The 26604-nt window shown below is 31.1% G+C and overlaps 1 long non-coding RNA gene across 1 annotated transcript; it reads left to right on the top strand.

The window, feature by feature from the left end:
- Positions 1–4795: 4795 nt before the first annotated feature.
- On the top strand, positions 4796–6671 carry LOC147907786 (uncharacterized). Its single transcript, XR_015546987.1, has 3 exons — positions 4796–5529; positions 5876–6052; positions 6488–6671. It is a non-coding gene; the product is annotated as an uncharacterized LOC147907786 (long non-coding RNA).
- Positions 6672–26604: the final 19933 nt, after the last annotated feature.

The following is a 26604-nucleotide window of genomic DNA, read 5'->3' as shown; positions in this document are numbered from 1 at the left end:
TCAAAATGTGTCACTCTCGTAGACAGTATTACTCTTTGAAAACCTTCTCTTTGAAAGAAACGACATAAATGCTATTTGATGAACGGACTGTAAAGTTAAGTTTAGCTTACTTTTTTTTTATGATAAAATAATCTTTACTTAACTCATTCATGATAACTGCAAAATCTCATTTTTTTTAGTTATGTCACTTTTAAAATAAAGGGACGATATATTATATATATATTATTATTTAAAATATCTATATTAATTATTTTTATAATAATTAATATAGATATTTTAAATAATATAAATATTAATTTAATATAAGAATATATAATGTATTTTTTGAAATATCCAACTTTAACCGTTCTTGACTTTCTTTATCATATTTGAATTATTTTTATTTTATAATTTTTATCACATCGATTTAAAACGATTTTAACTTTAATATTGTTATATTGCGATTTTCGATTTTAATTAATACTACAATATATTGTTCGATGCGGTCGCGGGACATATGTAAAGTTATGTAGTCAAATTAAACTACAGATAGGAAGTGGTTAACGGGGCTTTATTTGTAGTTAAAATACAATATTCGCAATAAAAATACATATTTTATTTCAGTGTTTTCAATTTAAGCGTCAGTCCAGTGTTTTCGATTAAATTAACCATGGAAATTTGTATTCATCCTTCTCGAAACACACACCTGCATTCGTAAAAAAAAAATCATTGAGGCGACTCGACGTTTCGAGATAAACCGTGTAGTCTCTCGATTCTCGCATGTACGCGCATAAAACGTGCGTCCCATAGATAAGGCAGACCTCTCGTCAATTTGTACTTTTTCCACAACATCGTCGTGTGTCCGAAGTAACGCGCGGATACGAGTAGCGGGTCACTGAATTTTTCTCTCGTAAGCGAAAAGCTGGCCACGGGACGAATGAAATTGCATTCTCTTCGATGGAGTAACAGCCGCCGTAGTCAGCAGGAATGAGAAACGCGTTTCAACGACCAGCGGCCGAGACGCCGCGAATAAATTCGAGCGAGCTCGGTCGATCCTGGCACGCTCGAATTTCGACTCCGGGCGCCGCGCCGATACTCCGCTATTCGCTATCGTAAGCATCTAGTTTAATTACGAAGCTATTTGGTATCGAATATAGGGAGAAGGGGAAAGATTTTGAGGTGGCTAAATGCTTACACGCTTAATGATTATTACAGCCAAATAGAGGAGACGGTCATATTATGATACCCCATTTATATAATAATCAATATTTAATTATTGTATTACCAGGGTTGGGTAAGTTAACTTTTTTTTAACTAAGTTAAATTAAAGTTAACAGCCTTGAAAATTTAATTTAGTTAAGATAAAAGTTAATCCATAGTGACATTAAAAGTTGAGTTAATGAAAAAAGTAATTAAAAAGTTAAAAATTAAATTTGCTTTATTACGTGATTCCAAGTCTTTTTTTAAACTAAATAAAAAACTAAGAAAAGTTAACTTTTTTAACAAGGAAAGACTCCACATATGTATTTCACGGATTTTGATCAGCGTGATTATTCTAGAGCACCAAAAAATAATCCCTAAAGCAGTAAATTGCACTTCGGCATATTTTTCGAGAAAATCGTGATTTTAGGTCACAACAACGAATTGTCTTGAAAGCTCTTGATTCTTTGTTTAAACGTAAAATATTTGAAATATTAAACGTGAAATATTTGAAATATTAAACGTGAAATATTTGAAATTAATATTTAAAATTAGAAAAATACATCTCTGACAGACACACGAATATATAAGCATATAATTCGAATATAAGATCCGTGTAACTCTAACTACCCAACCCTGATGTTAACTTTTAAAAAATCAAATTAAAAGTTAATAGTTACCGATAAAATATAATTATATAAAGATAAAAAGTTAAGAATCTAAAATATAACTAAATAAAGTTAAAATTAATTAACTTTTTAACTTTTTAACTTAACTTTTAACTTAGCATTACCCAACTTTGATTATTAATTACATTCGTCAAAATGTCCAATCGATTCTAAAGTCAAAGTTACGAAACATTTATTACTCAGAACGTTTATTTATAAAATGTGACGTGACAGCTCAAAGAGAAACAGATGGGTGGTAATGTAAACTTCAATAAAAATAAATTTAAAAATATCACCTTCTCCTCTACCCTATTTGTAATTTTCACGAAAGTTCGACTCGACGGTTCTTCTTTACACCTCTCAATCGCATTCACAGTTTTACGATTCTCATAATGTCAAATTCTACTTTCGCCCTGGACTTTTCTCGTATCCTTTAAATCACTAGGATCCCGATATTCTCAAGATCGCAGCAGATACCAACGACCTTATACTACGTTTGAAAAAGCGGCGCCCTGAACGGCGCCGCGACGCCTGGATACGCCGTTGCGCTTTTGTTCGTCGTCCCTTTCAAATTCCAGGAGTTCCAACAAAATTCTCCCATGAATTCCCGCCTTGACGGCGACCGCTCTCCTGCGAGAACGAAGTGGACAACGGTAGAGGGGCTGATTACGTACTTTTCGTGAGGATAATAAAACGGCATAAAGGTAACGCTGTTTTTTTTTTCACGGTTAATTACGAGCGTTCTCGAAAATATGAAGGTTGTCCTGTGCGATAAAGTTACGGTCGCGCGCGTAATGAACCATGTTGGTTCCGATGCCGGCCGTTTTGCAGAAACGACTACGCGATACTTGGAAACTGAAGTGCCAGAATTAATGTCGTGAGAGGGGCGTCTCCACGGAGAACAGCTTACTTGCGTGCGAAATGAGTTTTTGAAAAAAAAAATAAAAATAAAAAAATAGAAACAACAGACCGATGAGCTTATTTTTCTTCATATTATTTTCTGTCATATTACGAGAATTTCTAGAGAGAAAACTATATTACGTTATTTAAAAAAATATATTGACATAACCATCGCTCGGTGGCATTGTCATTGTTATTATATATTTAATAAGATCATATATTATCGTTTCTCAAATAATAAATCTATATTATTCATTCACGGTCTTTTTTTAATATTTGCATTCACGAATGTATTTTGAGATAACAACGAGATATCATCAATTGTATAATTTATAAATTCCTATTTAATTTCCGCCGGGATTATCTCGCTATTATAATATGGATTCAATATTTATTATTCATCATTGAGAGCAGTTATTATTTTAAATTACGATAAAAGCTCGATTCTCCTCGGTTAAAAATAATCGCGACGTGACGAGAGATTTGAATCAACGCGCAAATGAACTTGTCGAGTATTACGACTGTACACAGCTCGCAGCTGGCACTTTAGTGTCGAGCATGCCTATCAACGTTGCACACCGGCCTACAAAGCGCTGTTATGTCACGATAACGTCGGTTGTAAAACAAATCCTCAACGGGGTAGCCGTTTACGCATTATGTGTCTCGTGGCGCATTCTGTAATAACAAATACGGTGCAACGGGGTCCAGGTATCCGTGCCGAAGTCCTCCGCTGCCTCCTGGGAGTTCCAATTACGCGGCTATTACTTCGGTAATTAATAACCGATATCCCTTGATATTCAACCCCCGTTCTGCGGGCATCCGAATAACCAGAATTTCCGACGCATTATGTCCTACGAGCAATTGCCGCCGAATTAAATGATGAACGAAACGACGCACGAAACGGAAAGATTAAGAAACGTAAACGAGATAAAATATCGAGTAAGCGTAAATTATAATTTTTAAAGTGTAAAAGTGTAAATTTTTAAAGTGTTGGTGTTTTTAAATACCAAAATAGACGAAAGGAAAAAAGAAAGAGATGATATTCCAAATGGCCGGATAAAACAAAAGTGAAGATTTATTTATATATATATATATATATATATATATATATAAAATTTTAGAAAGTTAAGAAATTTTTAAGATTTCTGCGTTAATTTTCAAATTTGCTAATCTCATTTTAGTAGCTGCATTATTATACCTTGTAGTAAAAATTAATTGTACTGTGAAAATCAAGAGACACGATAATGTCTCGCACCATATATAGTTAAAAATATGATATAAAAAGCGAAATAATATTTTTTAGGGAATGAAAAATATATTCATATGATTTCAGAATTTCAAGACAACGTCAACCTTTTTTTACAAAAAAAAAGTCAAATATCGCTAAAGTATGGCAAAAATATGGTAAAAAAATCATTTTTTTATATATAAAATCTTCTTAATTATTTCAAAACCTAACGTGTCAGTGAAATTTAACTTGTGCAAACGTTTTTAGCATCCAAAATAACAGACGCTTTGTCTGATTCCAAATAATTAAAAAGAAACATTTTTTTGTAAACTATAATAATATTTTGTTACATGTCCCTTGATTTTACACTTTTAATATAAATTAAAAGTTTTGACATAAAATGTTTATTGCAATAACTTAGATAATCAACGTTGTAGTAATCATACAACAAAAAGTCAAAAAACATTTTCAAATTTTATAGTTTGTTTTAATTTTTATTACTTTATATTCTAGTCAAAGTAAGGTATATAATGTGTGCCTTCCAACAAGCGACACAAATGACACAATAGATCATTACATCCTTGTTGTTTGCCAATGTTAAACAAAGACATGATCACTGTGTCGCACTATGTCGCTTGTTGGAAGGCACACAATATTAATCTTAATTTGAATGTTTGACAACAGAAATCGAATTAGCAAAAACTGTGACTTTAAATTGAAAAATTCAATCGATACATTAATATTTACATTTTAGTAAGACGTTATATGTTTCTTCTTCTCTTTCTCCTTTCGTCGTTTTTCTCTAAACAGTTTCTCTAAACAGTTTCCTTGGCATAATCGGTATGTGATGTTTAGTAACACATCGTGATATCGTGCAGATATAATGGCAGCTGAAAGAAATGAATTATATAATTGGATATTGGAACATTTTAATGAATTATCAAATGATGTCATACAGTGCAAATATTGTAAACAGATGTATAACAGTGTCTTTCATCCAAAAATTATGTGGCTATCACATTTATACCTTAAGCATGGAATACATAATGAAGAAGAAAAATTAAAGTGGGAAAATGACGACAGATCAATATGGAAATATTTCAATAAAATAAATTTATATGTCGTGAAATGTACATTATGCAACAATGTATCTAATTATGTGCAAATTGAAGACTTAAAGGATCATCTTAAATACATACATTCACACGACATAATAGTTACCGTACAAAGAGATATTAAAAATGTTTCGTTATGTGAACATTTCACAATCTTCTTCGAAAAACTTACCATAAACTGCAATTATTGCACATATTCTGTAGATGTATTAGATAATAAAATGATTGATTTATTAATACATTATCAATTGCATGTTAAATTTGGAAAATATTTTAAAAAATCTTAAGTAAAACTCAAGTTAAAAGAATCTATCTTTAAAAAAATCGAAGATAATAACGTGTATAGAATGGTTCAACAAGCAGCAGAAAATGTAGCAATAAATTATCATCATGATAGAACAAATTGGCAACATGCTAAAATTCAAGAAGATCAATAGAGGTAAATGTTATTAATAATAATATTTTATATTTTAAATTTTTAATCTGTTCTGTTATATGCAATTATAACATATATAACAAAATTGTATATTTTATATTTAAAAGTATAAAACTATATAAATTTGTTATATTAGGTGTTGGAATTAATTCGTAGCGTTTTACAAGTGATGGGAAGTACTTTCATTAATGTATTTTTTAATGCTCATGTGAAATAAATAACATTCTTTCATTAAAAAACGCTACGAATTAATTCCAACACCTAATACATTTTCATATTTGTTATATACTTAACGTATACCATATATCTTTAATGGTATAATTAATCATAATGAACAATTTTTTTCCAGACAAACTTATATCAAAATTTTGAAGATACTGAAATGGATAGAACGCATACAATCCGTAGTTGAAGAAAATGCGAGTGTAAATTCTTATTATAAAAGTAAATAGGTAACCTTCTCAAAATCAACACAGATAAATTTTATTATTATTAATTTGTTTTGTTTCTACATTAATATATTTTAGTATGTATAATTGATATAACAAAGTTAAACATTTAATATTAAAAAATATCTATCAGATTATTTAAATTTTAGAACAATATTTTACTCATACGTTATTAATTTTAGTATTAAATAAAATTATTTAAACAAATCTATATTAAGTTTTATTAATTCAAATAAGCTGTCATCTATATCTTTCTCATCTATATAATTTCGATATGATCAGTAATTGATAAATATTTTCACATATGAGTAGTATTATGAAATTTAAATTACAACGGAACTTAGACATATTTTCTAAGAAATATGACTAATATATATAAGAATATTAATTTCGATTTAATAATCAAATATGTATAAAATATAATTTTAACATAAATACACGCATAAAATATAATATTATTATTTTCTTTGCCGATACTTTTCCAATGTCTTAATTACTATGTTTATATTTAGGCTCGATTATAACAATAAAGAAGGATCTAGATCCCCTGACAAAGTTTGGAGACCATATATTGTTGAGACATGTACTTAGTAATAACAATGATGTTGACATGGATACTGAAAGATATATTTAAGTAGCCGCACTCGACGAGTAATTACCTGTTTTGCATTTTAATATAAAACAGTTTTATGATTATAACATTAACTTTCTTATAAATATATAATTTATTAATTTATTTGCATATCTTTTATGACGTTTTATGTAATCTATATAGATATAAACTCGGGAAAAAATGTGATATATATATATATATTGTTTCATATATAATTATATGTTATGTTTCATATACAACTTTATATAATTACACATAATTATATAAAAAATTGACATATAATTTAAATTTCATAATACATATATATTAGAGATATAAATTATATCATAATAATACTGAAATTATTCAAAATACTTATTATCGGTTTAATCAAATCCAGTCGTTCAAATTATTTGGATAACTCAAGTATAATATTAGTATCTTATATCGTTAAAATTTGGTTCATATTTATTACTCTAATATTTAATGATAATGTATTTATTACTGTAATCTGGGCATAATTTTTATTTTATGTAAAATCAATTATTACTAAGTTTTAAAAAGTATTCTTTTAACTCACTAAAATTAATTGTAATGTAATTATAAAATTATATTTGAATTAGATATTCATATTTGTTCCAAAATGGATAATCAGATTGTAATAATTGACGTAACATGAACGCATTTTAATTAAGAAGATGACATTAAAAAATTTTACAATTTTTATATATTTAATCCATAATTAATTAGAAATACATAACATCTTATTGCAGCATAATTTATTTATTTGGCTTTCCTTTCGTTTATTTCTTATCTACCGGTACTAAATGTTTTTGAAAAAAAATTAATCTTTAGTTTAATAATATTTTATGAATAAACCAGAAATCTTAAAATTTGATTTGTTTTTACATTTGCAATTGCGCTATTACATATTTTCCTATTTTAATTTAAGAAATGTAACTTATAAATAAGTATTTAATGTTCTTCGATATTGTTACACTAGAAATAAACAAATTAAATGTATAACTTTAATGATAACACAGACCGACATGAATTTTGACCCAGAAACGACATGTAATCCCGAAGATTTTTAGCACTAAAATTAAATCTGCAACTAAAATTGCTCCATCACATCACGTTTCCGAAATATTCTAATCCAAAAGTGTCAAAAATTTCTAGCATTTTTAGATTAAAGTATCTCGTAAACCTGATGTAATGGAATTTTGGCTATGGATTTAAATTCGGCATGAAAAAACTCTACGAAAATTATCTATAAATGAGTCAACACAGTAACATGAAAAAAAATTAGATATATTGCAAATATGTTCACCGATCTTAAGGCGTCTCCAGACAATATGGTTAATGTTTCCAGTTTTACCAAAATCAATTAAAGTTAATTAAAGTCATTAGATTTCTAAAGTAAACCGCAAACTCACATCCATTTTGACAGCCATTTCAAATTTATGCATTTGTATATACTTTATTTGATAAAGCTATCAAGTATGTAAATAAATGTTTTTTAATTATAATTAGTTTATTTATGATCAAAAAAATATGAATGTTTAATTTATGTATTATTTAGTTTAATAATTTATTTGTTGTAGAAGTTTAGTGCATGTGAAAGTGCACGAAGGGACATATAAGTACAGTTTAAAAAATGAACCACACCATGCTTGGAATCATATACTATGTGCACTTCGGTCATTTTGAAACTTCAGTTCTGAAATTCATTGCGGTACTTTATAGATCTAGTCACTTTACGATCAATTTGATTGACCCACATCATTTGCTGTTTAAAATGTAAAACGGAAATGTATTTTCTGTTTATAATTGGCGCAATTTAAAGAGTTTGGAATAGGAAGTAATTTTTTTTTAAAGAGCACACGTACAATAAAGCGCGTATAATAATTTATGTAACGATTTTTTCTGAGAGGAGCACGCACACTTGGCGCCTTTTTTTATCTTTTTTTAAAAAAAGTAAATTTGATAATATAAACGCTATATAATATAGAATAAAAACACAATATGATATACTAAATCTCTTCCGATAATAAGAGATTCTCTCCACGATGCTCTGTGCATCGAATTTTAATCAAGTAACTTAAATCCTCATGGGCTATTGTTCGACAAGTGACGTCTGTAGCTTTGCGGAGAGTAATAAGACTTCGACTGCAGAATGAGCTAGGGCAAACGGGAAGTAGAGCTGGAAAAGAGAACAGCAACGACAAGTCGAGGGAACCTAATAAAGCCAATATCGGGTTGCCGGATGCCGGATTGGAAAATAACCGCTTGCCGACACGCCGTAAAAGAACAATAGCCTGTTGTAGGCGGGGGGTCGATTTTGCAAAAAGAAATAGAGTAAAGGGATTTGCGCGTACACACCGTGCCATGAAGATGATCGCGAAACGCTCTCGAGGTTTCGTGGATATCAGTGTTATTGATCATCCGTGCGTAGCATTGAGATTCAAAGAGAGAATAATGGAACAACGTTCACGTACGAATAAATAAAAGACTTGCGCTTTTATATTTTAGACGGCGAATGATACCATTCTATATGACAGCCGTAATTGGACATCGCCTAATAAAGATCTAAACGTAAGAGTTATAATTTTTTATGAAAATTACCAATCGTTCAAATATAGAGGATTCACTGAATAATATATTACAGAATCTAAAAACTCAACAATGTTGCACGAAAAGAATGGTTTCGTTGAAGTAACTAAAAATTTAGATAAAGATAGCTTTGAAAATAATTATGTAGAATGTTTAAACACTGATGATAATGCAAAATAATTTTAACGTTTCCAACAACAATTTAAACATCCTACATAATTATTTTGATCATGATCCAAGCAAAATTGTTTTCAAATCTGTATCAAGCTAAATTTTTAATTACTTTTGATAAGACCGTGCGTTGTGCGCGCTCTAAAATATTTTAATATTTACGTAGGATTTAAATTTTAAATTTAACGTTAAAATAATATTTGTAACATCTAGAGTCGCGAGAACCAAACAAGTAACAATAAAATATTTTTAAAATTTCTTTTAAAGAGGAAGTGACAAGCTGATTTTATTCATCCGATTTCGACCGAAAGAGAAAATTTTGCATTATCCACAATGCATTCCGTAATCATAGACGTTCGGATCAAAGCAGACAGGAAAACATCAACCAGCATTGCATTCAAAGCAAAGCTTCATAAACCTTGTTACCTCAGGTTGCGACATATATACAGGACAGGATTGCGCGACATACAAGAGTGTGTTGAAAGTATACCGGTCCTTCATAAAACCATCTCTACACGTTGCAACGCATAAAAGTCTCGTTTCTCGGTCCAACTCAACAATCGCTCCAACAGAATAATCGAACCATAGGTTTCAACTTTTTGCAAATTTTATATATTTTATATAAGAACTCTTAATAGCTTTTCGATAATATTAGGATTATATTTTTTCCTTTGTTTCTCAAATTATCGAAATATTAGAGTAAATATTGCAAGGATGCCAAATAATAAAATCTCAAATCTTCAAATTTCGTACCTTGCTGAAGCTTTAAAACTTCCGACTAGTTCCAAGATCGTCGTTTTCCTCCAGTCCTTCAGCACGAATTCTCGAGTGAAGTCGCATTGCCGAGAAGCAATGTTTTCCACAATTAATCGGCAGCCGCAAGTTCGTAAGAGCACTTGCACTCGCCGCGGCAAGCCGGTGGAACGAGTGGCTTTCGTCTACGCGACGGTGAAACGATGTTCGATGTCGTGGTGGTGTTCCTATTCCGCGAGTCGTTTCTCAAGGGCGAAATACCGCTGACGTCACCGAGTATTGTTCGCCAGAATTCTCGCCGCAGTGCATAATTTCGCGGTGTTTGTTCAGGATCGCGTCCTTTTCCTCTCAACGGTAGCGATACTTCTGTTGTCAGAAACATTTCTGACTTTTAGGTGGTTCCTCTCGAGCGTTTTACTTGGTTTATCTCGCAAGATGCTCGATTGCGATGCTTTCTATCAACGAACATCGAAAAGTGCATACGCAGTTTTGAATTTAAATATTAATAAGTATCTGCGAAATGTTAAACGGTCAATAGTGTAAAAATCCAAAAAAATTATGAAACTATTATTGAGATAAATTCTTGGAGAAAAATGCTGTACATGGATGTTAAGTATTAAATTGTTAATGATTATAATTACTTATTTTGAATACTAGTAATAATGCTTTTATTACTCAAAATAAATATTCAATAACTAAATAATTTTATAGTATTAAATTTCTTTAAAAAAAATACTCATCTAAGTATACAGTATTTAATTTATTAATAAACTGCAAATATCTAGCTCCTTCTCAATTAGCTATGTACCAAGAGATAATAAGGATTAAAGGATTAAGTTCTAAATCTCCAAAGAGAAAGAATCGATAAATTCAATTTGCGTATATATTAATTAATTATCCCGTAAAACTCATCGTAAACTGGCTATCTTCGCCGAGGATAAATTTAAATTAATCATTTATCAGACGCGCAGTACGTTCTTCTCTATTTTCGATCGGAGATATAAGTGATCTTGCAAACTCGTAATAGTCGAGTAATTGCGGAAAGCGCGGCATCCCGGCATCGCGATTCCGCTTCAAGAGTACAACCGATTAATATTTTTAATAGCCCTGTCGGAGATTGGCGGTTTGTAAACCGTAATTGGTTTCAATTTTGCCGTCACTTGATTCCGTGGAATCGCGGCAGGTTATCGGGTCGCTGCGACAGGGCACTATTAATCTTCCTTGTTAATAAAACGCGCTTTTATCCCTGCTATGTTGCTGGGAATGTATGACGCATGAAATTGTTATTTTACGAGGTCCTCTCGAAAAGTCAAAGGCAAGCGTATCGATAGCTATGATTACATTATCTGTTACATTTTTCAACATGATTATAGCATAACCAAATTATCTATTATATATGATTATATAGCGTAATCAATACGTAATTCTCGTATATTTAAATATGTAATAAGTGTATACATATATATATATATAAAATAATGAAAGAAACCTATAGATTTTATAATAATTTTATAAAAATATAAATTATTCAGAAGATTCAAAGATTATTCGATTAAACGCAAATTTAAAACTATTATTCATGAAAAGAATGATTTTGTTGATACCTAAAATCTAAAAGTTTATATATATATATATATAGATTTGAAAATAATTTTATTAGATCATCAAAATAATTATGTACGGAACTCAAGCATAATAGATGATGCAAAAAAATGTTAATATTCTAACTACCAGCTTGAACATTCCATACAATTATTTTCATTAGCCTAATAAATTTTTTTCAGATCTATATAAATTTTTAGATACTCCAGCAAAATATTTTTCCGTGTAGTAAACATGGAAATAATTAATACTTATATATTGAATAATTTCTGAAATTTGTGATATAAAAAAAATTCTGAATTCTTGCTTATCAATTTCTTTCTATTTTTGTATAGAAAAATACATGGTCTTTACAAATATAAGAAACAAAATAAAAGACGTTAAATTTAGTTTTCTCTCGCGAAAATAATATAAATCGAAAACCTCTAGTTTGAATTTTTAGTTGTCAATTCGCTTTTCACAGTCTACAAGTATTATGATAAGACATTCGATCGAGGTCTGTGAATGAAGAGAGAATCAAGAAAAAAATCGATGCGTCCTTTGAATCAGACAACGTAATAATTTCTCGTATTTACGTCTCGAACAGGAAATACAGAGCTCACTCTCTGCAATGTTAGACTACACTGGTTCACAACCTATAATTGTTTCTCCATTAGCATACAGAACCCTGTAACTTTTCTCATTTTCCCTATGTTCTCTGTCCGTTTAATACAATCTCAGTTTTTCACATGCACAATCCATCTCTAACTGCAAGACTGATTCTGCTTAATACATGCTAACTATTTAAATGTGTAAAATTTTCCGAATAAAAGAATTTGCATAATTAAATATTAAATAATCTCTACGCGTACTATTCTGTAGGTCTTATCTACTGAATTATTTGAAATAAGTAGTTAAGATAATAAACTTATTATTAGAGATAGGAAAATTACTGCACGATTTAATACTGAATAATGAATTTAACCGACACAAATGATTCTCTCCGGCAAGGATTAACCCACTATTGATCCGGTTACGAGCTCGCTGATCTGACAGCATCTGAGCTCGTGATGTCGTGACCTAGCAAGTAATTAATATCAGTCTTCTGGCTGCTGGGACTCCATAATGCACAACCAAAACGCATCCGCCTTCGGAGAGGCATATTGCGATATTAGTCGCGTCAAGCTCGCGGTATTAGGAATCCCGATAGTGCTCATGCGTATGCAGATTGATTAGACGCATGCATGCGTTTAACGACGCGGATGCGCGCGAATCACGCAAATTCACGAGGGATTTCCGCGTGTTATGTCTAAGAGGGACGTTAACAGTTTATCTTACGTGTTATGCACGCGCGATCTACCTCGCAGAAATTGGGCTAATACCCGTACGATAATATTAAACTTCGATCTAATAACTATCTTCTAATGAGATAACATGAAGACAAAATACGTTATCAAGATCTTCCGAGTTCGAAAGCTGTTAAATCTCATTGAATTTTACACACACTGAACCGTGAAAGTTTGGAATTTAGCGTCCTCGAAATTTCCGAAATTTAATCCTTTAATAAATCCCTGAAATCTTTCTATTTTTTGAATATAATCCTTTTCGCGAGTTTACGCTTTAACGATGACATCAATTAGGAATTAAATTACTTCATAAAATTCATAAATTTTAAAGAATTGGAATAGTCTGAATTATTTTATTCTTTAATTTCCAAGTCTTGGCTCTTCCCATCCTCAAATTCTGGGAATTTTCCGAGGGTGAGTCGCTTTAACGATTTGCCAAACGAAGTTGCTACTACGTGGTGGTATTTTAACGTACCCGTCTCCTTTCCCCTCGCGGCATTCCCCTGTCGACGATGCGAAACGTGCGCAGAAAAATACACTCGCGTGTATCTGAAAAATGCTTTGACATGCACCTAGGTGGGTAAATTCTTCGTCCTCGGCGAGGACAAGTTGCAGATACGCTTAAGCGAACGCACATTGTCCTGCTCCAACAGCCGGCACCCAAAACTATTTCCCACATTATGCTCGCGGTAATCACGGAAGAATGACTAAGGAAACGCAAGCTAAGCCGGGTAAGAAAGAGGAACGTCTTCCACGAGCGTGGAAGACGCGGCAAGTTGCCGCGAGCAAACAGACTTCCTTCCAAAATTCAGTCGTAATTCAGTTGCTCATTGTATGCGGCTGTAAAGCGAATCTTTTGGACTTTCTTGGAACAAAACCGCAGTAAACTAAACTGAATCTTCGTTTCCTTCTTTTCCTCTTTCATTTTGATCACGCGATTATGTGAATAAATTGGATACAGTTTGTGGATCCGCAAATTGGAACAGCTGTAACTTCTGTGGATTAATTCACGCACGCGATAACGAGAAAACGGTAGGCGAAAAGAGAGGGTATGTCGACGACAATAATAGAACACATTTAAAAGAAAAAAGGAACGATTATGGCAACGTGGGACATACTTCCTCGTCCTGAGGCACTTTGTAACTGGAATGGATGCGGGCGGGCCGGGAACACGATGTCGCTTAAAGTTGAAACAAAGTTCACCCATAGTGGAAGCAACTGACTCCACAAAGTACGGGGTGACCCATAATTCTCGGACATTGTTCTAGCTATCTTGTAACAACCAGAGTATGCTGACTCTTTATACCATTTCCCCATTACAGGACGGTAATGCAGACGTTTGAGAAAGGTAATAACTGTTTATATTGCGTTATTCGCATAAAACTCCAGTATTAAAAGATTGCTACAAGTACCCTTCTATTTACGATGAGGATATATTCCGAACTTCGGTCTTAAGTTGAATAGTAATCGTTTAATACTAAATCTATTGTTTTTCTTTTTTTTTTAAAGTCGATTATTCCATCTTCGGATAAATTATGTGATAATTTATCTACTGCATAAACAAAGAGTAAAAAGTAAAAACATAAGAGAATAAGAGAGTAAGACTGTCAGCTAAAGTTTACTAAAAAATGGAACAACCCAGCCTTAATGATAATAATTGTATTATATTATAATAATTCTGGATATAAATAATTATAAGATTATGTAAAAAAGTAAGTTAAAGTCCGTTTCTATTAATGTAGATTAACAATATTAAATAAAAATAGATTGAAAAATGTTCGACGTAAATGAATGAAAAAGATCATATTCAGTCAAAGCAGGTCAAGTTTAGTGTCTAATCCATTGCATTCATATCTATGGTAACCATATTTTCTTAGAAAAAATAAAAGATGAATTTGAAAATCTTGGAATTTTATTTATAAATATTTTCAAATTAGTTTATGACTGTAAGAAATCTGTGTTTCTGAGATAACTTCCAAGTAAAGTACAATTCATCAATCATTATCATATTAAAATGACGTCAAAATAACTGCAAATTTTATTATTAAAAGTCATTTTTCAATCAATCACGACTCATTTTGATGTCACTTTGACGTTATTATAACTTTGTTGTTCTGTTTACGTTAATATTATCTTCATAAAATTAAATTTGTCGGTTGTTTTCATAAACATTTGTTCATTAATGCGACATTAGACATTAAAATGCTAATTAGATAGAAAGGAATCTTTCCGTATTATTAAAATAAAGGACAAAATTGAGTTTAAAAAAAATAAATAAATTTAAAGAACAACTAAAACTGAAATAAAGAACTGTCTTTATAATAAAAAAATGTGTGGACACCATATATTAAAAACGTTAGAAGTATAACATTTTTTCATGACAATAATGACGTTAATAGTTAAGAGCTAATAATATTTTTATGTGAATTTTACAATTTCCAATTCAAGCAAATTGCACACCGATTATTTATCGAACTTGAAACAAAATCCCAAACCGAAGCTTTAGTATGTAAAATCACAAATTAAATTGATAGATAATTTAATATTACTGATGTTAATAATCATCTTTAAAAAGCAATAATGTAGATTAATTTTAATCTCAGTTTAACTTCTATACTTTTCATCTTTTTTTAATTCTTAGCGCATCGCGTTTGTAAATTCGAAAGTCTATAAATCAAAATAGTTGTAGATAAAGAGGTATCTATTAATTTTCCGTATCTATTAATATCCGTAAAAAATCGGATACGGAAACAAAGGCGAGATCAAGGATTTGCGTGTAAAAGTCTGCAAATCGTAATCTTACATCCAAGTCAAGCAGGAAGTGCTCGTGAAGAACATTACAAAAACTTCATACGGCGAAGATAAAAAACATATTCAGGATGCTGATAACTGCAGTTTTCTTGTGTGAAATCATTGAATATCCCGCGACGAGTGCATGCCGCATACTGAATGAAAGGAAGATGCACTGAAATTTTATATCTCGTAGCGCGTCGCGTCGCGGTAAGAAAGGGATGAGGTAGAAAATTGCAGGAAGCGTGTAACTCGGCTAACTTTTCGGGATTTTCCACGGAGTTTGACCGTCGAAGTAAAATGAAATGGCTGTCGCGCTATGTAGGAAACAGCAAATTCTGTTTTCAACTTTTGTTTAAATAACGCCTGATTCAACAGAAATTATAATAAAATATGTTATGCTTATGTATTTTATGCTTATGTACTTTTCCGACCTTATCGATCAAATTCTTCTCTTCAAGACGTCACATTTTATTTATTTAAAGAAATTTTTTAAGATATTTATAACTTATTCACTGTATATATATATATATATATATATATACAGATCGCGAGTCAATATCGCTTCGAGCGATAAGCCACTCGACGCCTATTCTGTAATAGTTTCTTATTATAGAATATTTTCTCGCGTCAAATAAGAATTATTTCTCTGCAAATTCAAAGAAAGCGAAGAACACAGAAAACTTTTTATTAAAAGACAAACTGTTAGTTCCGAAAGATATAAGAAATAAGAAATATAGTAAACCTTAAGCTTTAAAAAATTGACCGATCATACTCGAGTATTCTCACATTCGACTGTAATTGATTAATTTCTTACGGCTAAGACTTACGGCTCACTACAACTATGTGTTTCGGGACTTAAATTAAATTGTTTATACATATCTAAAACATATCCTACTAATTAAGCTTAAGGTATATCCAGTTTCACATTATATGTGTGACATTCAAATACCAAAACCCAACTCTTTAGGAAACAACATGCAACGCTTCGAAGAAAATGCCCGTAGGTGAATATCAGTTCTCCAGGGATGTTTCACAATGCGTAATAATATTAGGGTTCATTCGTCGTTCGTCGAGTGAGAATCGAGTATGGGGTGTGTAACAAGCCACCGCGCGAGCGAATAACGAGGTACGTGCAACAATAGCAAACTGCAGGACACGCGTCCGCCGTTGCTTGTTCCGAATGCAGATCACCGGAAAATGTTATCGTCATTTCCGTGTCGTTTTCATTTCCGGTGGACGGCCTCCGTTAGACAATTCGGTGCTATACTAAGATTAACATCAATGTTGCGCGCGCGGAGTGTCGAAAAAGTATTAACAATTTTATCTTTTTATGTAGGCTCTATTTTTATTGGATACTATTACTTCGTTTTTATCATTACTTTGCTTAAATCAAATTACGATTTTAGTCATCTGTGAACATCTTCCGTTAGTGACATCATTTCTATTAAAATTTTTTTTCTTCACAAATATTTTTTTTTATTTTTTATTTTTTTATTATTTGTTATATACGATTTATTTTACGTAATTTATGCAATCGAATTACTTATACATTTAAGAAAAATTATGATTTGATACTCATGATATCTATAGCGGCAAAATACAAATATAAAATTGCAATTATAGCATCGGGCAACGTAATTAATATTTTAAAAATTATTACATGCATCAAAGATTTTATTTATTTTTAAGATACATATTAAATAAAATAAAGGTACATATGAAATAATTCAGTAATCCCTACAATGTTTTGAACTATTTCAATATGTTTTTATAAAATTTCACAAACACGTGTATATTTTTATTTCAATTTTTATTTAAGTCAAACAATCTAAATAATAATTTGCTTACCTCATGATTGCTTTGTCGACGCTTCTCCTTCTTAACCGCAGGCATGGTTTTTTTCCGAAGAGGGGAAAACTCTCATAGGCACCTCGGAGCTTGTATCTCGAGATAGTTCAGAATTTAATACATGTGTTTACAATTCTCATCTATGCGCTAAAAGTCAAGAGGAATTTTGGTCTTCCTCAGACCTATGGGAAAAGATCCCAAAAAACGCCGTAGGCATAATTTCAGGGTTCTTCTCAATCAACCACATCTTTTACGGAATTCCATGATAAAGATACATCCATTCCATTACTTTGCTCAGCTTTGAGCTCAAGGCAGATTCATGGACAAACTAATCCTACCTATTGTAAGGGATGACTAATCCACAGTTTCTTAAGTTTAACGCACCCACGAACTAAAAACCAAAAATAGAGTCTTGGGCAAAACTCCCATTAGAAATGGAATTCTGTAACAGATGTGTATCTAGGATGTCTTTGAAGTACATATACCTAGTTCCGAGGTTCTCTCAAGATAGTCTGGGATAGACAAGGGGGGTTTAGCGAGTATAGATTATACACATTGAAAGAGCAATTTTACTGGAGAATTAAAAAATTTAGCAAAATAAAGATCTGTGTGTGTGTGTGTGTGTGTGTGTGTGTGTGTGTGTGTGTGTGTGTGTGTGTGTGTGTGTGTGTGTGAAAAATAATTTTGCTGGGTTATCAAAACAATTAGATAGGACGATAAAATTGATTGCTAGAATATCAAAACATGTTGCAGTATTATTCATCATGCTTAAAATTCCTGCACAATTATTTTTAGATCTGTGTCTAGTCAAATTTTTATATTCTTCAGCAAAATTATCTCTTTCAGTGCACGTGAAATCAATGATGCACATCGGAATTCCGTACTATCTCAAGATACGAACCTCAAGTTACCTATGAAGATTTTCTCCTTCATCGTAGAAAAAAAAACATTCTTCTCTCGGATATTTTCGTTGCACATGTACAGTCACTCACAAAAATACAGTTTATTACGATAGCATGTTAATTAATCATCGAAATATGATGATCACTTTGCACAGCACTAAGTCAAAATTAATTAAAATCCGATTTGATCATTTCTAAAGACAGTTACAGCGGCTTTGATTTACGAAAATACGGAATTTTAAATACATTATGTTACGATAAAAATATTAAAACACGATTGAAATACATATTACACTTTCCACTCCTTGTTTTTACTTATCCAATTTGCATATTGTTCCATGCTGTCAGTTCGAAAACAGTAATGAATAAATTATATTTAAGTCGAGAAATACAAAACGCACAAAATGCGAAAGATAAAATCCAGTCTCGTTAAAGAAACGCTTATCCGTAATGATTATCCGTAAATAATAAAACAATTTATAATGTCTCGTTTGTTATCGATTCCGATTTTCAACGAATAAGTCGCATAAAGCATTTATATGTCTTTGGAATCGATTTCTGTCAAACAAGAACCAGATGGTTCTTGTTTGACAGAAATCGATTCCAAAGACATATATTTTTTGTTGAAAAAACAATACATTTGTAGTTCTCCTAATTTATCGTTAAAGAGTAAAATGGTCGTTTGTCCTCTTGAATTTGCAATAACTATTTACAAAAGAAAAACATTTTTTGAATTATATAGATACCGTGAAAGAATTTATATATAGATATCGTCAGTTTGTCAATGCTGAAATAATTCTAGAAAAACATCTTATTTAGAATTATGCCATTTTTCCTTGAAAGATTCCTTAAAACATTGTTCCAGTTCAGAATTTTTTAAATACTCTTTCAAAAAATGAAATTTTGATACTTTTTTATTAGATAGTCAAGTCATCTCGACACGAATCAATACTCACGAATGTTATTTGAACAGTTACGTATTACGTATTATATTCAATCATGAATTAATTAATAATAATAATTGTTTCTTGTCTGTTCTGCGTCTCGACAAATAATGCGAAGATATACAAAGCGGTGCGTGCTTTGAGTGCGTAAATCGAGTGTTATCGAGGCAGGGCGACGACCTGCAAATAACGATCCCGATGTACGTACGTACATACATATGTCGCAAAATAAGTGCCGAGACCGCGCAGCAACCGTTATGAAATGTGTAATATTCATAATATTCATGTTTTTTATTCTCAGCGATTTAAATGTAATTTATCTGTTATTTTTAGATTGAAAGTGTGGCAATATACATGAATTGTCGAATCTCAAGAGAGAGATTTGAGCGTTATTTATATTAATCTCTCTACAGATATTTCTGTATAGATTTTCCATATATGTAATTTTATATGTTCTTAATATTTCAAATGAGTTATTAATAAACGATACATCACGACCTTCTGTTGGAATTATATACTAAATGTAATTCATATATTACTCTCAATCCAAAAGAGGTATTAAGCAAATTATATTTTAATTAGCAAAAAAAAGAATTAAAACGTGATACGCGAGATACTTTGAATACCAAATAATTTAAAAAATAATATCGGTAAGAACGATAATTCGTATCCAGGAAAAATTTACTGATGTGTTTTTAAAAATTTAATTAAATACAGAGTGTAAAAATAATTTTGTTGAATTATCAAAATAACCGTGTAGGACTGGTTGCTAAAATATTAAAATTGCAACATTGTTCATCATGCTTGAGTTTCCTACATAATTATTTTGATCCACACATCTAGTTAAATCTTTAAATATTTTAGTAAAATCGTTCTTCCCGTGCATTGTTTAAATTATAAATAATTATTACGACGTAATAATTTGTTTCCGGAAGTATAATCTCTGCTCCGACATACTTATGAATCGTTAATTGTAACCATAAAATTAACGAACGTTTACAAATAATTACAAAGTATGATTGCACGGAAAGAACGATTTTGCTGAAGTATCTAAAAATTTAACTAAATACAGATCTGAAAATAATTTCACTGGGCCATCAAAAGCGGCTGTTTTTTATTGCTGCACTTTCTGAACTGGCACACACAATGCAATAAATTAAAATAAAATATATGTTTATTTCATTTCATATATAATTATACAAAAAACTCAAGCATAATGAACAATATTGCAACAAATTTTAATAATCAATTTGAGTGTCCTACATCCTAATTATGACAATCCAACAAAATTTGCAGATGTATATTTAAAATTTTAGAAACTTTAGTAAAACTGCTCTTTCCGTGCATATTTCGAAAAATGATAGCGAAATTCGAGAACGATTCGCGTCACCAGTACGTGTTACTTGAGTGAGGAGACAAACAACAATAGACTACGCACGGCATTTGGTAACGTTTAGCTGATTGTTGTCAATAACAAGGTTGCCGTATCATCACCTACTACGTCACTTGACCCGGCATAGACACGGTGACGCGGCGGGGTTTGTTACCGGTCATTTCGTGTATCTTCGCATTACCTTTCGAAACGTTCACGAACAAAGGCTCGCTACAGATGCTACAATTACTGTAATTCGCGATTGCCAAGTGATCAATAAAACGTTTGTGATTCGAATCGTACGACAGCCATTTATCGGAGCAAGTATTTCGCGTGATTTATTCATTGAAAATCAAGGAGATAAGAGATGGAGATAATATACAATTGTTTTATCAGGATATTTACAGACAATAATCGTTTCTAAAATGAGAATTAAATATTAATTTATTTCATACGGACATCGCGGTCCGTATTTTTCGCCTTATATGTTATTCATTCGTTATTAATTTTCAAATCCCGAGATAATACATGTTCGAATAAATACAAGTAACAAAAGATCATGTAATAACATTATATTATCGATAGTGTATTAGTAATATTTCTAACGTAACATAATGTACCTAAAACAATGTACTGACATAAATTGATGCCAATGTAAATTGAATCATGTGTGGCGAACAGGTTGAATATCATGGCTGTTTTCACCGAGTCATGCAAGTGCATTCGGATTTTAATTAGTTTTGACTTCGGAAGTGTCGTACAATCGTAGTATTTTGATAATTTACGCGTGTATGTAATTACATTTCTGCGAATATAATGTTGTTAGTGTATAGTGTGTGCTACGAAAATATCTGAAAGAAAAAGGAAGCATCGAGTGATAGCGGAGCAACTATGAGGTAAATAATTTATTATTTATATATTATATATTATATTATTTATATATTATATATTATATTTCTCACTTTATATATTATTTTGTGTTAATTAATCATCTATTTTACTTACTTCTATATAATTGAAAATTACAAAAAAATGTTTTATTTTACAAAATATTTTTTGAAGGGCTGCCTTTTACACGAATTATAATTATCTCATTAAAGAATTCAATGTATGCAAAGTATTCAATTGTTAATTTTTCCTACGTTAATTATGTATTTTGCACATTGCTGTAATTGAAATTTTATGTTATGCAGATCGATATAATTACAACGTACAGTTTACAACTCCGCTGAGTATCGAATTTGTCTTTTATTTTAATCAGAAATAATGGATTTGTGAATATTACATTCTAATATAACATCTCATAAATCAATTGCCTCGATATGGATGGGCTGCGATAGATTAATGTTTAACCCTGAAATATGCATAACTGTTTATCGATCGTTATGCATACAAGAATGCATAAATATAAAATAAATACAAATACAAAATAAAGCTTATTGTTACCTAACATATTATTGATCATGATCATTTATCATTAAATAGTAAATGTGTCATTTACATTGATATCACATGAAGCAAAAAAGAATAATTATTTCCCGCAATATATAAATTATTTGCAAAATTATATATAAATTACATATAAATTATAAAAAAAGAACTTAAACTTGTAAAATGTTATAATAATATCGTAAAATGCAAAAGACAAATTGCGTTAAAATTTAGATACAATTTTTTTTGTATTTATCGATAATATTTAAAAAAAAAACAATAGTTGAGAATGTTATAAAAGGAACTAATAATTTTATTAATACTCATTTGATATTAAGTTATTATGATTGAGAGATTAAATTTCTTACAGTTTATTATTGTATCAAGATGAAAAATAAAGAAAAAGAGAAAAATTTTTATTAAAATTATAAATAAAAATAAAGAGTCGAATATTTTTGGAATATAAAGCTTTCATTTAATTTTACTTCCTTTATAATGTTCATATTTCGTACGATGAAAATCGGAAAAAGATATTTTTCATGATAAATATTTAGATATAAATAAATAAATTAGTATATCTATGGAACAATTAGTATATTTATAAAGCAGAGAAAACTTATAAAAATTAATAGTACTATTTTATTTTGTTTTCTATCCTCATTCCAAATATTTCAGTAGAAATTATGACATCTTAAAAGAGCTTTTAAATATTTAATTAGAAATTATAATTTCTATTTTCCTTTCTAGAATTAAATATTGTATAAATGTAATGTATTATTTACTTTAAATTCTAAATTGATCCATACTTTAGAGAAAAGTTACATTGAGTAAATGGTTAAATGTGAACAGTTAATTTTATATTTCTATGAGCTCTCTCTATATCAAAGTTCAATAACTGAAAAGAGGCAGTATAAATAATTACATTTAACATTTATAACATTATTACAAAAAATGTTTTGAAAACTACAAATCTTAATTATTAATCAATCTAACTGTATCGTATTTATTTTTTAAAATATAGGAAAAAAATTTTTCCAACATACATGTTTGTACCTAATGCGTGTAGCGTAAAATAATTTGCGTTAAATAATCACAATTTTCAATTAATAATCACATTAATAATCACGAACTCAATTACAGCTGATTGCTATATACATATAAAAAATCAAAAGATAAAAGCAATAAGAATAAAACTACATGATAATAATGTGAGATATTCTCTATCTATATATCTTGTCATATTTATCCTATTAATTAATTAATTTCATCGGGCATCGACATCCGTCAATGTCATTTTAGTCGGCGTTATCTTTTATAATGAAAAGGAAAACCATGATTCCACATTTATGCTCACTTTCAGTAGAAAATTGAATTGCGACGATACTACCATGCGTTTGAACGAACACCATGAAATGGATTTCAAGTCACGCTCGGCATTCCACCAGTCAGAACGCAGTCAGAACGAATATTTAAAGATCGCGAACTTTCAGCTACACAGAACACCGCGAACCAAGAAATCTGGGGCAAAGTCGAGTTGGAATCGGAATCGAGTATAGTTAACCCTTTCTCTGCACGATGCGCCGAGCTCGACTGCATTGTTACAGAAGTGCGGCGATTTATTTTTCCGCAAATAACTCTCCTTTCACAGAGTAATTTCTGTTCCAGATATTTGCTCGCAATGTGCTAGCAATGTGCGCGAAGTCACGTTGTTACAAATTGAAATGAAATTTATATTATGAATTTACTACCTAAAAAGAAAGAATAAAGAGAGAGAGAGAGAGAGAGAGAAAAATTATACATGCGCTTACGATAAAACATTTCCAAAAGCGTAGATTTGCAACTTTATAGACAAAGTTAACGAACAATTCCGCGGAATGCGAAACACGTGCGGATACGAAGGGCGAGATTAAAATTGCAAGTAGCCGGGAATTCCAATCAAAAATTTATACACCTTACCACCGGCATTCCGTTACATAGCGGTAAGCGATGCGCTATTACGCAACTGACTCTGAACAAGAGAGGAACCGATAAAACCACTATTAATAATCTCATCCGCCCTCTCAATAAGATCTCGCGATTTCTCATACCGGTCAAAGGAGAGAAGAACGTACCTCTTACTTGCCAAGCAAAAATATCGATGCGTCCTGCGGAAATATCGATGTATCGTATATCACGAGCATGTTCGAGATAGAAATAGTAAACATTATAAATGGTTACAAAACTGAATATTCAAGAATATATACATGCAAAAATTTCAAAAGTTACTTCACCGTATAATATTTCCAAAATTTGAAAGTAAACATTGAAAACTCCGTAGCCTCGCGAAAGAGATTTTGCTTTATTTTAAATAGTAAACTCAAAATGCCAGCTAACACAAAAATATGTAACAGCTTTTATTCTCAAGAAGCACGGAAAATATTAGTTGACAACGAAAAGACAAACTTCGTACCGGAAAAACTTTTCGCGTGACATTTAAGACATTTAAATTACCACGTTGATCAACGTCTTCCTAACTAGGACCGGCGGAAGTTGCGATGAAGGAGAGTGTCAGGGATCGTTAGGGAAATTACCTAATTCGTTGTGAGCATCCCCAAAGGTACATAAAGCTCGATGTACTCGGTTTAATTCACTATATGGCGCGAGAGTCAATAAATCCGCGCGATTCAAAATGAACGAAAATGTTACTAACTGTTGTGTTATAAATTCGATCTAATAAAATTAAATTTGTGTTAAAAAATGTTTTTTATCTCATAATTTTCATCTCGCGAAATTTATCTTGAAAATCAAGAGAGAACGTATCTGTTAAAATTTACGGTTTCTTTCTTTGTTAAATGAAAAATCAGCTCTTTATTCGTTCTCCAACGAAATAGAAAAGGGATTTTCGAATAAACTACTATTTCACATAACTGAATCCTTGACATTTCACTTATTGGATTTAGGAACCTTCAGTCGAAAATATCAAGTGTCCAAGGATCTAGTGACGCGAATACACGCGATGACGCAGCATTCAAGGCGAATCTATTTTGACGTTAAACAGTTTCTCTTCCCACGCGGAGCGACTTTGTAACATTTGAAAGGAAAAGCGCGGCGAAAGTGAGCCGATTATCTTACGCGACTTTTGCGATTGCGATCGATTTGTACGAGACGGAACTATAAATAAAGCCGAAATCAGATTGAATTCCATTTCGGGGTCGTATCATATTGGCCGCCTTCCAATAGCAGTAACGCACATAGGATCCAGCTCGACGGAGTAAATCCAATCCATTTAGCGTGACCCAGAATTCTCCGCTCACATCCATCCGCGTATATTCATACAATATCTCTCTTTTGCATGTATAAGTATCGCGTACTCAAGTAAAACAAATTACTGACGCGAGTATAAATTAACAATTTGAAGATATGTCTAGACTCATAGAATAAAATTTATTAATGAGATATATTCTTTCGCACAATGTTATAAAAATACTAATTTAAATTAATTATTATTAAAACTATAAATTTCTATATATTATCCCTTCAGAAGTATTATTAAAATATCATCCTTTGAATTATGTTCAAATTAAATTAATAAATGAAATTAATTAATCAATTAAATGAGTAATTTTTTAAATATTATAATATAATTTTTACTTTTTTACAAATTATCTTAGCAATGTTTCATTCTTTTTTATTTAAATATTATATTTTATATGAATTGGAAAGTAACGTACAAAAATATGTAACGAAAGTCGCAATTATGTTTATCGATGCGAACGAAAAGGAAAGAAGATCGCGCGCGCGCGTACATTATCTCTAAATAATAAGTGTTCAGGAAGAAGACAAAGGCGGCGCATAATAAAACGAGAAGCTTGAACGACGACTACTTTAAAGTTTAAAGGCGGGATACACAGGAGCTTTCAAGAGTCATTTTCAGCGCATAATTCGACGCTTTTACTCGATAAAATCTCAGACGGTAGCTCATCGTGTGTTTCATGACGCCACGAAACTTTTTTCACAGCCGGATTGATATCGTGAATGATTAAAATATTCCGAATAATTGACTTTGTATTCGTGCTTAAGTATCAGTATCGAGCAAATGAGAGAAGTGCTTTATCAGACGGAGTGCATTATAATGATAGAGTGCTCACTGTTGCGATAATTGATTCCATTCACGTTCTAGAGACTAAGGATTTATCGGACGCCTCACAAAAGAGAGAGAGAGAGAGAGCATGCGCGTAACAATCCCGATCCCATTTGAGCATGCAAAATCAGCATAAAATGTCGATGCTATTAGCGAGATAACG

This window comes from Acromyrmex echinatior, chromosome 12 (assembly GCF_024713525.1).
Source record: "Acromyrmex echinatior isolate Ae372 chromosome 12, ASM2471352v2, whole genome shotgun sequence".
Taxonomy (NCBI): Eukaryota; Metazoa; Arthropoda; class Insecta; order Hymenoptera; family Formicidae; genus Acromyrmex; species Acromyrmex echinatior.
This window is presented reverse-complemented; position numbering and strand designations above follow the sequence as displayed.